This window comes from Nicotiana tabacum, chromosome 17, assembly GCF_000715075.1.
Source record: "Nicotiana tabacum cultivar K326 chromosome 17, ASM71507v2, whole genome shotgun sequence".
NCBI lineage: Eukaryota > Viridiplantae > Streptophyta > Magnoliopsida > Solanales > Solanaceae > Nicotiana > Nicotiana tabacum.
In genome coordinates, this window is record NC_134096.1 from 37195481 (window position 1) to 37208619 (window position 13139).

Consider the following 13139-nt stretch of genomic DNA (forward strand, 5'->3'; position numbering starts at 1 on the left):
AAAGGAGGACTAAGTATTTGACTAATATACTTTGATAAAACCTTGGAATTCCATAAAAAAGAACTTGTTAGGGCTTCAAAAAGGTAAGCATTTCTTCCCCCAATTATTCCATTTTAGGTTTGGGTTGATTATGGGTGATGGGGGAAGATTTATCACATGCATGAGCTAATAGATATTGTGGGAAGGTTGTTGAAACATCTTGGGTGGTTTTGTTCTTAAATTAGTAAAGGTAAAGGTCGGGTCATAATCGTAACAGCCCTTGCCATGCGAATGCCTCTAATCATGCTTATAATTCTCTCCTCCTCTATAGATTGGTATCGTTAGGAGTGTTGGGACATTATTGTGGCACTACGAAAATCTCTCTCGAGGTATGAAGGCTAAACGCTTTTTCTAGTATCGGAATTCCTGAATCCTTGTAAAAATCTATCATGTGTAGTCGAACTTGAAACACTATTGATGTGGGGTGTTCAAACTAGTAACGTTGATTCCTGATTAGTATAATGTGTTAGAACCCTCACTATTACCAAATTAATAATTTTACTTAATTATGTTATACCCCTTTTCGATTTCGATTTTGAGATCTTTCTATGTGTTCAGCTAGGGTTCGTGACTCTCTATTACCTAGTCTTGGGAGGTTGTTATGATTATTGCCGCGTAGGCTTGTTCACCTTTATTTTAGTTTTTATATAAAACTCTATTTTAAAATATCATTGTTAAACTAGCTTAATTATTGTAAGTAATCGGCTTACCTAGTCTTAGGGACTAGGTGCCATCACGACTCCTAAGGTGGGATTTTGGGTCATGACATTTTGGTATCAGAGCATTAGGTTCATAGGTTCTACGAGTCACGAGCAAGTTTAGTAGAGTGTTGCGGATCGGTACGGAGATATCTGTACTTATCGTCGGGAGGCTACAAAACTATTAGAAAAATTCTACTTCTTTCATTCCTGTCATGCAGATTTGTTGATTTCAATGTTTGACCCTTTGTATCTCTATTATCTCACAGATGGTGAGGACACGGGCTACCGGATCAGCTGAGAAGACACCCGCGTCCCCTGCTAGAGCCGCAAAAGGCCGGTGCTGAGGTAGAGGCTGAGGAGAGGCACATGCTACAGCTAGAGCACCTACCAGAGTAGGAGTTGTTCAGCCACCAATAGTGTCGATTAGGGGACAGGCACCAGAGGCGCCTGTTGTTACCCCCAGACTTCAGGAGACTTGTTACATCCCATATTTTCATACGTGAAAGTACGCCGTAAGTCAATTGATGTTATCTCAGAAATGAGATTCTCTTTGGAAGAATATAGAGTGATCAAATGACATTACATCCCGTATTTCCGTTAGACATACAAACGACTAGATTGAGGACAAATGCACTTAAACATGAGAAAGTAGATTTTGGAGAAATAAAAATGAGATGCTTGCTTACCCGACGTACCTACTTCACCAACTTGCTTTCCGTCCTACTTTCTTGAGATACTCGACACATGTCTAAATTATTTAATGAGGATGAGAGAATTGTTTCAAAATAGAAAAAGGACCAACATGGATCACCTACTTGATTAAGTAGGTGACAAGTGCATCACCTACTCAGAGCTTGTGGATCAAATTAAAAGGGAATGGAAAAGGATAGAGATGGGCAAGTCTTGGGTCAGTCCAAGACCCATCTTCCCAAGCCCATTAGTGGGGCCATATAAACATAGATATATCTCAATTTCACATAGAAAATAATTCATAATCCCTCTCTCTCTATTGCAATGTGAAGGAGCTCCAAAATATCAGCCCAAGATCTCTCTCAAAGTTATCCTAGGGTTTAAGACCAAATCCACAAGTTGGTAAGGTGATTTTTCTCTTGGAAAATCAAGATCACCTAGTTATCTCTCTACTTTGTTGTTTGGGGTAAAGAGATTATTTGAGATTGAAGTAAAGCTTAGTCAGATGAGTATTCTTGCTGCCAAGGTAAGGTTTAACTTCTCCTATATGTATTTAAGATCATCTATGTATAACTAGTTGATTTGATAAAGGAAACTTGTGAAGTAAGTTGATCTTCATGTTGAAGTGTTGTAGTTGCGGGACTATTTTGGAGTTGAATTATTGATGTTTTATGGCTGGAAATCAGTAGAAATAACTTAAGAGTACTATTGCTATTGTGGTTGATGTGTTTGGAAGAAGAGAAGGCTTGGAAAGTTCAAGTTAGAACTTAGTTGTTGGGTGAGATGGTGTGGACTGTTTTGTTGATGTATTGTAATGAATATGAGGTTAGATATATATATATATTTGTCGACATTTTGGACATGTTGGTCTTGTTTGTGGATTTGAGGAAAATGAAAAGAATAAGTGGAGGTGCTGTCCAAAATTTTGTAGATGAGCTAGTCGCTCATTTGTGTTGAGTTCTAGCTTCCGTAAGCTTAACAATGGTCCCTTATTGTTTGTTGTAGATTGAAGTACTAACGGGCTGTATCAATGTCGTGTGTTTAGGTAAACGACAAAGGTATGTTGCGGCTATCGCTTCTTTTCTTTTGGCATGATTCATATGATACAAACGAAACGATCAAACGCGCAACTTTCACAAATGACACTATTCTTAAAAGTACTAGGGTTCCTATGTTCTTGATTCCGCATGTGTCCTATTATTCTATCGTCTGTTCATGGGTCTCAGAAAATACGTAAGTTGATAAAATTTATTTCATGATATTAATCGAAGGCATAATTATTTTATGACATTCCGAGAGATCTTATTGACTTACTTCTCATACATTGCATTTTTTTATACATGTACATTGACCCATGACCAGATGGCATTATATGCGTGTATATTATATGTGTATGGGCTATGGGGAAAGGTTATGGCATTATATACGCATCACCACCTGATCAACTGGTATACGTTGATGATTTCGCCCAAAGAGGCTGAGATGTTATGATGGGATACCCTTGACGATGTTATGTACTCATATACCTATGCATGGTATGACATTTACACGCATATGCATGACATTATAAATGTTTCACGAACCACAGAGATATTCAGAATTACATGTTGAATTCTTTACACCATGTTTCTTTCATGCCTTACATACTTGGTTCTTTATTTGTACTGACGTCCCTTTTGCCTGGGGACGTTGTGTTTCATGCCCGCATGTCCTGATAGACAGGTTGATAGTCCTCCTAGTGGGCTATTAGCTCAGCGGAAGGTGTTGGTGCACTCCACTTGCTCCGTAGTTGCCTATTTGGTCAATATGTTTTGGATATGTATTGATTGGTATGGCGGGGCCCTGTCCCGACCTTTATGATGTTTATGTACTCTTAGAGGCTTGTAGACAGATGTCATGTATAGATTTATCAGCCTTTGTTTTGAGTGTACAAATGATCATGTCGGTCTTATAGGCTCATATATCACGTGTATAAGTTTCTATATAATGTTTGATCGTCCTATATCTAGTATTACCTTATGTTTTATTCTAGTTATCTCATGATGGCCCTTCTGGCCCATTTACATATGATGGTGTGATAAGAAAGATATGTTACGTTGGTACTCGGTTGAGTAAGGTACAGGGTGCCCGTCATGGCCCTCCGATTTGGGTCGTGACAAAAGTGGTATCAGAGTAGTTCTGTCCTAGGGAGTCTACAAGCCGTGTCTAGTAGAGTCTTGTTTATGGGTGTGTTGTGCACCATACTTATAACCCAAAGACGCTACAGGGCATTTATGACTGTCACTCTTTTTTCTTACTGTAGATCGTGTGGTAGAGCTCAGTTGTAAGAATTTAAACTCCTAAATTCTATTTTATTCGTAATACAATGATACCTACATCTAGAAAGACAGCTGGTAAGAGATTGACTGTGGCTGTGGAAGAGTTGAGTCAGAGGAACTCGATTTTGCATCAAGCTTATGATGAGTAAATGTGAGGTCTTCATTAGATCATGTGTGTACTAAGATGTGTAAGCTTTTGGATAAGGATCCCTAAGGCATGAATATATATACACCCATATGGTTTAAAGCAACGAGAGAATCAGAAGGTAGATACAAGTTTCAACAAGTAAAAGAAGCAAGGTGAAGAAGGGTACGAGGTACCCAATTAGTGAAGATTATCAGTATTTACAATTCAAGCAAAGAAATATAAGTATTTTGAGTTAGTTTCAATTATAATAGAGGTATGTATAATTGGCACACCCATCTCAGTTATGCTCCATGGGAGCCAACAGATATAGTTTAAGAGAAGGATGGAATATCAGGATCCAGCTGGGGATAGAGTAACCCAAAATGGTGGATGGATTGTTAGCGTTAGCTGACGTTTCCGAACGATATTTCAAACGTGGTAATAATTCTCATTGTGAAATAGCCAGATGGTGCATTCTAGAATAGTAAAACTAGATATGAATACTAGAATGTTAAAAAAATTACAAAGATAGGCACTTGAATCCGAGAAGGGATAAATATTTACCTTAGTATGGCTCCCGTCCTGAAGAGATAGTGGATGGAGCAAGGGGATCTAAAAGCAAAAGAATGTTTTGTTAAAGCTTTCAGAATAAAGTGATAGACAGAAATATTAGCAGGAGAATAAGAAGAGAGTAAATGAAGCATTATGAGCTTGATGTGATAAGTGAGTGATAACGGAAAATCAAAATATGACAGGATGACAGAGTCTATAGTCAAGTGAAGGAAAAGACAAGAGGTGACAGTCATTGAGCCAATAAAAAAGTATAAGAGAAAAAGTCATATCCTCATTTCGAGAAACGAGTTGGTGACTCCAACGTGATTACCCGAAGGAAAAGTTAGACCCCCCAGAGTTATAGAAATCATTATGGGATAGTGAATAAGATCAACTGAACATGAATTGGGGAACGAAGGATTTTATAATAGTCGGCATCATGAGAATTTCAGAGATAGTATTCCGGCAATAATAGAATAGACAACAAAAAATAGCTTTTAAAGTTCATTCAAGAATACTCTTTCCTAAAGCAAGCACTGTGAGCAGAGTTAAGCTTAAAGGACTAAGTGTGCCACACACACTAGGTGTCACCCTCGTGAGTAAGAAATTTCGTTATCCTTGATATAGAAGGATTATCGCAAGGCGAGTAAGAGTTAGTGAATATGTGAAAAGAAGCCAAAGATGAAGAGAGAGGGAAAGATGGTGTGATATGGTATTAAGTAGGATTTATCTGGTTCTGGGAACTATAGAATAGTAAAGGAAGAATGCGATAAAAATGAGAAAAGTATGAGATTGCACTTATTAAAATCCCACAGATAGGTTACGACTCCAGAACATTACGCAAGCACGATGACAGGGAGGGGCAGTAAAGGTTCCCGACCAGGATGTTATTGATAAATAAGTACGAATGAATACTTGATACATAAGGAGCCAATGCGAGAGGTAAGTTAAGATAAATGACATATCCCAAGAGAGATTACGTAGAATATAGATATGAGAATGGACCAACGAGTAGTTAGTAGTTGATTTAGGAAGAGCCTAGTTATGGCTAGACAAGAGGATACAGACAAATAAACAGATTGTGCAAGATAAACATAGTGAAACCCAATATGGTGAATTCAGTCTCGCAGTTATGAAATTGTAGTCCTTGAGAAATATTCAGATAGGAGTTGGGTTAGTTAAAGGTACCGTATTGGTGTTACCGAAATATAAGAGAGTGCCACTGGGAAGTTAGTCAAAATATCAGTCCAGAAGCAACCCTACAAGTACAAGGGCATGGAGGTAAGTAATTAAGGATAATTATAGGCGAGGAAGAACATCAAAAAATTATGTCGAGTATACGATGTAATAAGTTCACAACTTTACAAGAGTCAGAGGGTCCTCCCTAAGTACTACAATGAAAGACTAGCTGAGGAAATAAAGAAGAAGGCTTTAACATAAGCACAGTAACTTGAAGAAGAAATGGTCATGTAAAAATAGTCTCACTACAGCATTGTATGCACTCCATAAGAAAGTGGCACATACTGTGGCTAATGAATGGGAAGTGAAAAAAAATCCAAAAGTGACATTTGAGATCATATGAGTTACAGGAAATTCTAGTATTTGTGGGAACTAAGATAAGCCAATGATTCATGTAGCAGGTAGCAGAATGACTAGGAAAAGTAATTGCTTACGTTTAAAGAAAGCTGAGAAGAAACGAAAGGAATTATTTTATCAATGACCCAGAGTCAGTTACGTTATAAATGCATTTAAGATTTTGGAGTATTATCCATGCAGCTTATATGTTGACATTCATACAGCCGTAGAAGACTCTGATATAAGTTAAACGAAAGAATTGAGCACCCGGGTCATAGACAAGGGATTGAATTGTTAGAAGAGTATATTATGGATATTTCATAGCGTCCATGAAAGGCTAAAGTAATAACTAATACCCTGAGGCACAGATCGGAATATAGCTTAAGCCTACATAAAGCCTAAGAGAGAAGAGGAAACTAAAGAGTTACATCAGCTAAGTAAATCAGGAGTCTGATTATTGGACCTAGATAATTATAGAAATCATGAATGAAACCATTGCAGAATCACTCTTAATATCAGAGGTACAAGAGAGATATTACATCAGCCATATTCTATAACGGCTCTACGATAAAACCACTTAGAAGAGTACCAGCCTCATAGGAAGTCAGTATGATGCTTCCATCAAATTGTGTATGCACCAGAGGTGCAAGTATTATATTAGAGCTTCAAGTTGTGGATGTGAATTATACATATGTGGAAGGCATGTTATGAAAGAGATGGAAGATACTATACGAGATTTTAAGGTATGTAAGGTAAAGGTAAAGAAGGTACGAGATACTCACGTGCAAAAGGTTGTGAATAGTCCGTACTTCAAATAGAGGGCTAGAAGCACTGGGATTCAGTATCAAGAAATGATAGCGGTGTCGTCAGTGACATATCTACCAGCCTATGGTTTCCAGGTACTGAGAGGTCTAGTTAAGAGAGTAAATAATAGTTAGAGACAATGTGATGTCTCACTTGACGTTCCAGAATAACATAAGGAAATCTATGGTGCAAGAAAGTTAGAGGAGATTGCGAGTAGTATAAATAAATATGTGTAGGTCGCAAGCTAAAGTGTGGTAGAGAGACAAGGTTTTAGGAAGACAGGAGTAAGGATAAGAAAAGGCAAGTGAGAATAGGTAAGTCCTCGGGATTAAGCCCATCAAAACAAGAGAGCTGATGGTTTCCGTAAGTTATAGAAATCTCAGTATAGCATGAGTGAACTCAGAGGAGTCTAAGACTAGGAGCATTTAGAAGAGATTGAATAAGGGTGTAATTGTGAAAGAAAAGAGGATGACATTTAAACATTTGATTGAGTACTGATCTAAAGAAAAGGGATTTCATGAATTGCAGGGGATTAAAATACCCCCATAAGATGAATCACATTGGGATACTATGAGATACAATTATTGAAGTTGATTAGGAAAATCACTTCAAATGTTCCTCGATGCGATGTGAGCCCTAGTGACAATGTATTACGTAAGGGGTTTCAAGTTATCAGTGGTATATTATAGATCAACATTGAGGTGAATCAACAATGGATGGATAAAATTTACAAAGTATGAGATGAGATTAGGCCGCCATTCTTAAGATGAATAGTAATGAGGAAGCATTAAAGGACTTAGATTTATACATATAGGATAAGCAACGAGAGTAGCTTGGAGTTTGGTAGCAGACCTCAGTAATAATAAATCAAAGTAAGAGTTATGGTATAGTATGACCTACTTAGATATAGTAAAGCCATAGACGCCCAGAGAGACAACTTGTCATAATTTTGTATATGTTCACAAAGTGAGGCCTAGAGATTGGCTAAAAGCTGGATGAAAAATGAGAGAAGAATCACATAGGCGCACATACAAACACAAAGTCGTACAGACTGCATGATAGAAGGTAGCAATAGTTACGAGATTGGAAGAATTCCGACCACAAGTCGTGGTGTGAGAAAGAGGCCTAAATGGGGGGAATGCCCTGGCCTTTGGATTTATTTACAGAATAGTTGCCTAGATGGCAAGGAGAGTATTAAAGTATTTGCAAGAGCTATAGGTTATGGGAATGATAAGTGCACCAGTCAACATTCGAGGACGAATGTTCCAAAGGGGGGAATGATGTTACACCCCATGTTTTCGTACGTGAAAGTACGTCGTAAATCAATTGATGTAAGCTCGAAAATGAGATTCTCTTTGAAAGTATATAAAGCTATCTAATAATATTACACCCCGTATTTTCGTTCAACATACAAATGACTAGGTTGAGGGCGAATGCACTTAAACGTGAGAAAGGAGATTTTGGACAAATAAAAACGAGCTGCTTGCTTACCCGACGTGCCTGCTTCACCAACTTACTTTCCATCCTACTTTCTTGATCTACTCGACACATATATAAATTATTTAATGAGGATGAGGCACATGTTTCAAAATGAAAAAAGGACCAAGATAAATCACCTACTTGATTAAGTAGGTTACAAGTAGGTGCATCACCTACTTAAAGCTTGTGGATAAAATTAAAAGGGAATGGAAAAGGATAGAGATGGGAAAGTCTTGGGGCAGCCCAAGATCCATCTTCCCAAGCCCATTAGTGGGGCCATATAAACATAGATATATCTTAATTTCACTTAGAAAATAATTTATAATCCCTCTTTCTCTATTGCAACGTGAAGGAGCTCCAAAATATCAGCCCAAGATCTTTCTCAAAGTTATCCTAGAGTTCAAGACAAAATCCACTAGTTGGTAAGGTGATTTCTCTCTTGGAAGATTAACATCACCTAGTAATCTCTCTACTTTGTTATTTGAGGTAAAAATCTTATTTGAGCTTGAAGTAAAACTTAGTTGGATGAGTATTCTTGCTGCCAAGGTAAGGTTTAACTTCTCCTATATGTATTTAAGATCATCTACGTATATCTAGTTGATTTGATAAAGGAAACTTGTGAAGTAAGTTGAACTTCATGTTGAAGTGTTGTAGTTGCTGGACTATTTTGGAGTTGAATTCTTGACACTTTATGGCTGGAAATCAGTAGAAATAACTTAAGAATATTATTGCTATTGTGGTTGATGTGTTTGGAAGAAAAGAAGGCTTGGAAAGTGCAAGTTAGAACTTAGTTGTTGGGTGAGATGATCTGGATTGTTTTGGTGATGTATTGTAATGAATATGAGGTTAGATATTGATATATATATATATATATATATATATATATATATATATATATATATGTTTGTTGACATTCTGGACATGTTGGTCTTGTTTATGGATAGGAAAATGAAAAGAATAAGGGGAGGTGTTGTCCAAAATTTTGTAGATGAGTTAGTCGCTCATTTGTGTTGAGTTCTAGCTTCCGTAAGCTTAACAATGGTCCCTTGTTGTTTATTGTAGATTGAAGTACAAACGGGCTGAACTGGCATCGTGTGGTTAGGTAAACGACAAAGGTATGTTAAGACTATCCCTTCTTTTCTTTTGGCATGATCCATATGACACAAATGATATGAGTAAATGCACTATTTCCATAAATGACTCTATTCATAAAAATACTAGTGATGCTTATGTTATTGATTCCCTATGTGTCATATTATTCTATCGTCTGTTCATGGGTCTCAGAAAATACGTAAGTTGATAAAGTTTATTTCATGATATTAATCGAAGGCATAATGATTTTATGACATTCCAAGAGATCTTATTGACTTACTTCTCATGCATTGCATTTATTTATACATATACATTGACCTATTGCCAGATGGCATTATATACGCGTATATTATATGTATATATATATATATATATATATATATATATATATATATATGTATAAGGGGTATGGGGAAAGGTTATGGCATTATATACGCACCACCACCTGATCAGCTGGTATACGTTGATGATTTCGCCCACAGAGGCCGAGATGATATGATGGGATGCCCTCAGAGGCTTGATGATGTTATGTACTCATATACCTATGCACATGCATGATATTATAAATGTTTCATGATTCACAGAGATATTCAGATTTACATGTTGAGTTCTTTACACCATGTTTCTTTCATGCCTTACATACTCAGTGCTTTATTTGTACTGACGTCCCTTTTTCCTGGGGACACTGCATTTCATGCCTGCAGGTCCCGATAGACAGGTTGACATCCTCCTAGTAGGCTATCAGCTCAGCGGAAGGTGTTGGTTCACTCCACTTACTCTGGAGTTGCCTATTTGGACATGTATTGATTGGTATGGAGGGGCCCTGTCTAGACCTTTATGACGTTTATGTACTCTTAGAGGCTTGTAGACATATTTCATGTATATGGATACTTGTATGGCTTTATCAGCCTATGTTTTGAGTGTACAAATTATCATGTCGGCCTTATAGGCTTGTATGTCACGCGTATAAGTTTCTATATCAAGTTGGGTTGTCCTATGTCTAGTATTCCCTTATGTTTTATTCCAGTTATCTCATGATGGCCCTTCTTCCCCATTACATTTGATGTTGTGATAGGAAAGATATGTTACATTGGTACTCAATTGAGTAAGGCACCGGGTGCCCATCGCGGCCTTCGGATTTGGGACTTGGCAAGACTTTAGCACAGTTCCTGAGTATGTTTGGTACATTGGCTCAGGCGGGAATGATCTCCGTTGCACCAGCTACTTCACAGATTGGGGGAGGAGCTCAAACTCTTACCGTTCATACTCCAGAGCAACGGGCTCACATTGGTTAGGTTCCGAGTGTTATGCCGATACAACCTGTTATTTCGGTTCAGCCTGAGGTCAAGCCAGGGGCATTAGATGAGGAGCAGAAGAGGCTTGAGAGGTTTAAGAAGTATGACCCACCTATTTTCAATGGCACAACTACCAAGGATACACATGGTTTTCTATAGAATTGTCACCATATTCTCCACACCATAGGTATTGTGAAGGTGAGCAGAGTTGCTTTTACTATATTTCAGCTGTCGGGAGCAACGTATTAGTGGTGACAAGCTTATAAGGAGGGCAGGCCAGCTGATGTAGCACCACTCACTTGGACTCAGTTTTTGGAGATGTTTTTTAGGGTGTTTGTTCCCTAGACCCTCAGGGATGCGTGACACACAGAGTTCGAGAAGCTATGCTAGGGCACCATGAGGGTGCCGGAGTATGCCATCTGGTTCAGTGAGTTATCTCTCCATGCACCTACTTTGATTCCAACAGTTAGAGAGAGAGTCTGCATATTTATCGAGGGGCTCAATTATGGTCTTAAATTTAGCATGGCTCAGGAGTTGGAGACTGATACTCCATTTCAGCAGGTTGTGGAGATTGCTAGGAGATTAGAGCGTTTCAGGGTGAGGAGTGGGATGATAAGGAGGCCAAGAGGTCTTGAGGTTCTGTAGGATTCAGTGGATTCTACTCTTCAACTATGACCCATCATGGCAGAAGCTCGGGCAATCGGCCAATCCATTTCACACTTCAGACTACTCGTGTTGCTCCAGTTAGTCAAGGAGTTGGAGACTGATATTTCATTTCAGCAGGTTATGGAGATTTCCAAGGGGTTATAGAGTACCCGGGCTGAGGAGAGGGAGGATAAAGAGGCCAAGAGGTATCGAGGTTCCGGAGGATTCAGTGGATTTTACTTGTCAGTTATGACCCATCACGGCAGAGGCTCGGGCGGTCAGCAGTCCAGTCCATACTTCAGACTACTCATATGGGATAGTCATATTTAGTGCACAACTTGCACACGGTTCCTACAACGGTTATTCTAGTCATCCGGCACAGACTCAGTACCAACAGCCACGTCCGTAGAAGGGTTTCTATGACTGTGGTGATACTAGGCACATCATGAGAGATTGTCCCAGAGTCGGGAGTGGTAGAATTCATCAGAGCACTCAGGCTAAGGGCTCATTCCAATTGCTACTCCACCTGCACAACCAACTAGGGGTTGAGGACATGCAGGTAGAGGTCACCCTAAAGGGGGAGGCTCGACTCGTTGATATGATTTCCATGGTAAGGCTGAGGCCGCTGCACCAAATGGTGTCGTTACAGGTATGGTTTCAATTTGTCATAGAGAAACATCAGTCTTATTTTGATTTGGTCCTGTTTATCAGAGTGAGTTCTCCTATCTTGATTCATATATGGGTGAGTTTCGTGATTCTTGTACTCTACTTATGTGTTTACCTATGTTTAGCAATTCTATAGTGGTAGCTCATGTCTACCATTTCCGTTTGTTCATTATTGAGAGCTTTGGGAATAGAATGAACTTTCTGTTACTTATTACGGTAGGTTTGGATGTGATATATGGATGGTTTGGTTACGATTTGTGATTTAGGTGCTCTACCGGTATAGGAAGTTTGTTACATATTGTGATTTTATTTTGCAAAATTTAGTTAGTGGAAGGTTTCGGTTTGTGTGATGTCTATTCTAGTTGTGATTCAGAGCTGAGGATGGGATCCTCACATTTTTTGTACGGTTTGATATGTTTGAACTGGGATACGTGCCATGGTGGAGTTATATTAGGAAGAGATCATTGTGATTAGTTCATACGTTTTGATTCTCCCTTGTGCAATGGATTTGTAGTATGGTACTAATAGGGAGTTGTATATGTCGGGCTTGTTTGATAGTTCTCTCATGTGTTTCTCTTTCCATATTCAGTCATATTCATGTTGTGCTTATTGGGTTTAGCTTGTGAGGTATCTGCCCAGGTGGCGTCAGGTGTGACTTGTTGATTTGGGTGAGTGGTTATGAGATCTTCATGTTTCTTGCATCATTATCAGCGTTGTGGAGGTTTGGGACAAGGTTTAGCTGATATGAGGTTATTTGCCGATGCTAGATTTGATTATGGGCAGATATTATGGTCAGAGATGTTGTTATGGGCAATGTATTAATCGAGTGGACACACCTTGTGGGTGTGTATGCATGAGCTGTGGCAGCTGGTTGAGGTTGATACAGTGTGTTTATGTGGGAATCGGGTCCTTGGAAAATGATCAGATGGTGAAAATTTTGGTTTTAAGGCTTATGAGTGTGGGTGGAAGGAATAGTCTTTAGTTGAGATGGTCTTGTCAGGCTTATGTGGACTGGGTGATATGGGATCACCCGCGACCATATGTATGGTGAGTTCATTCACTGATTTCGTATCTTCGGAACAGTTCTTGGCACGTTTGAGGACGAACATTTGTTTAAGAAGGGGAGAAAGTAACGACCCGACCGGTCATTTTGAGA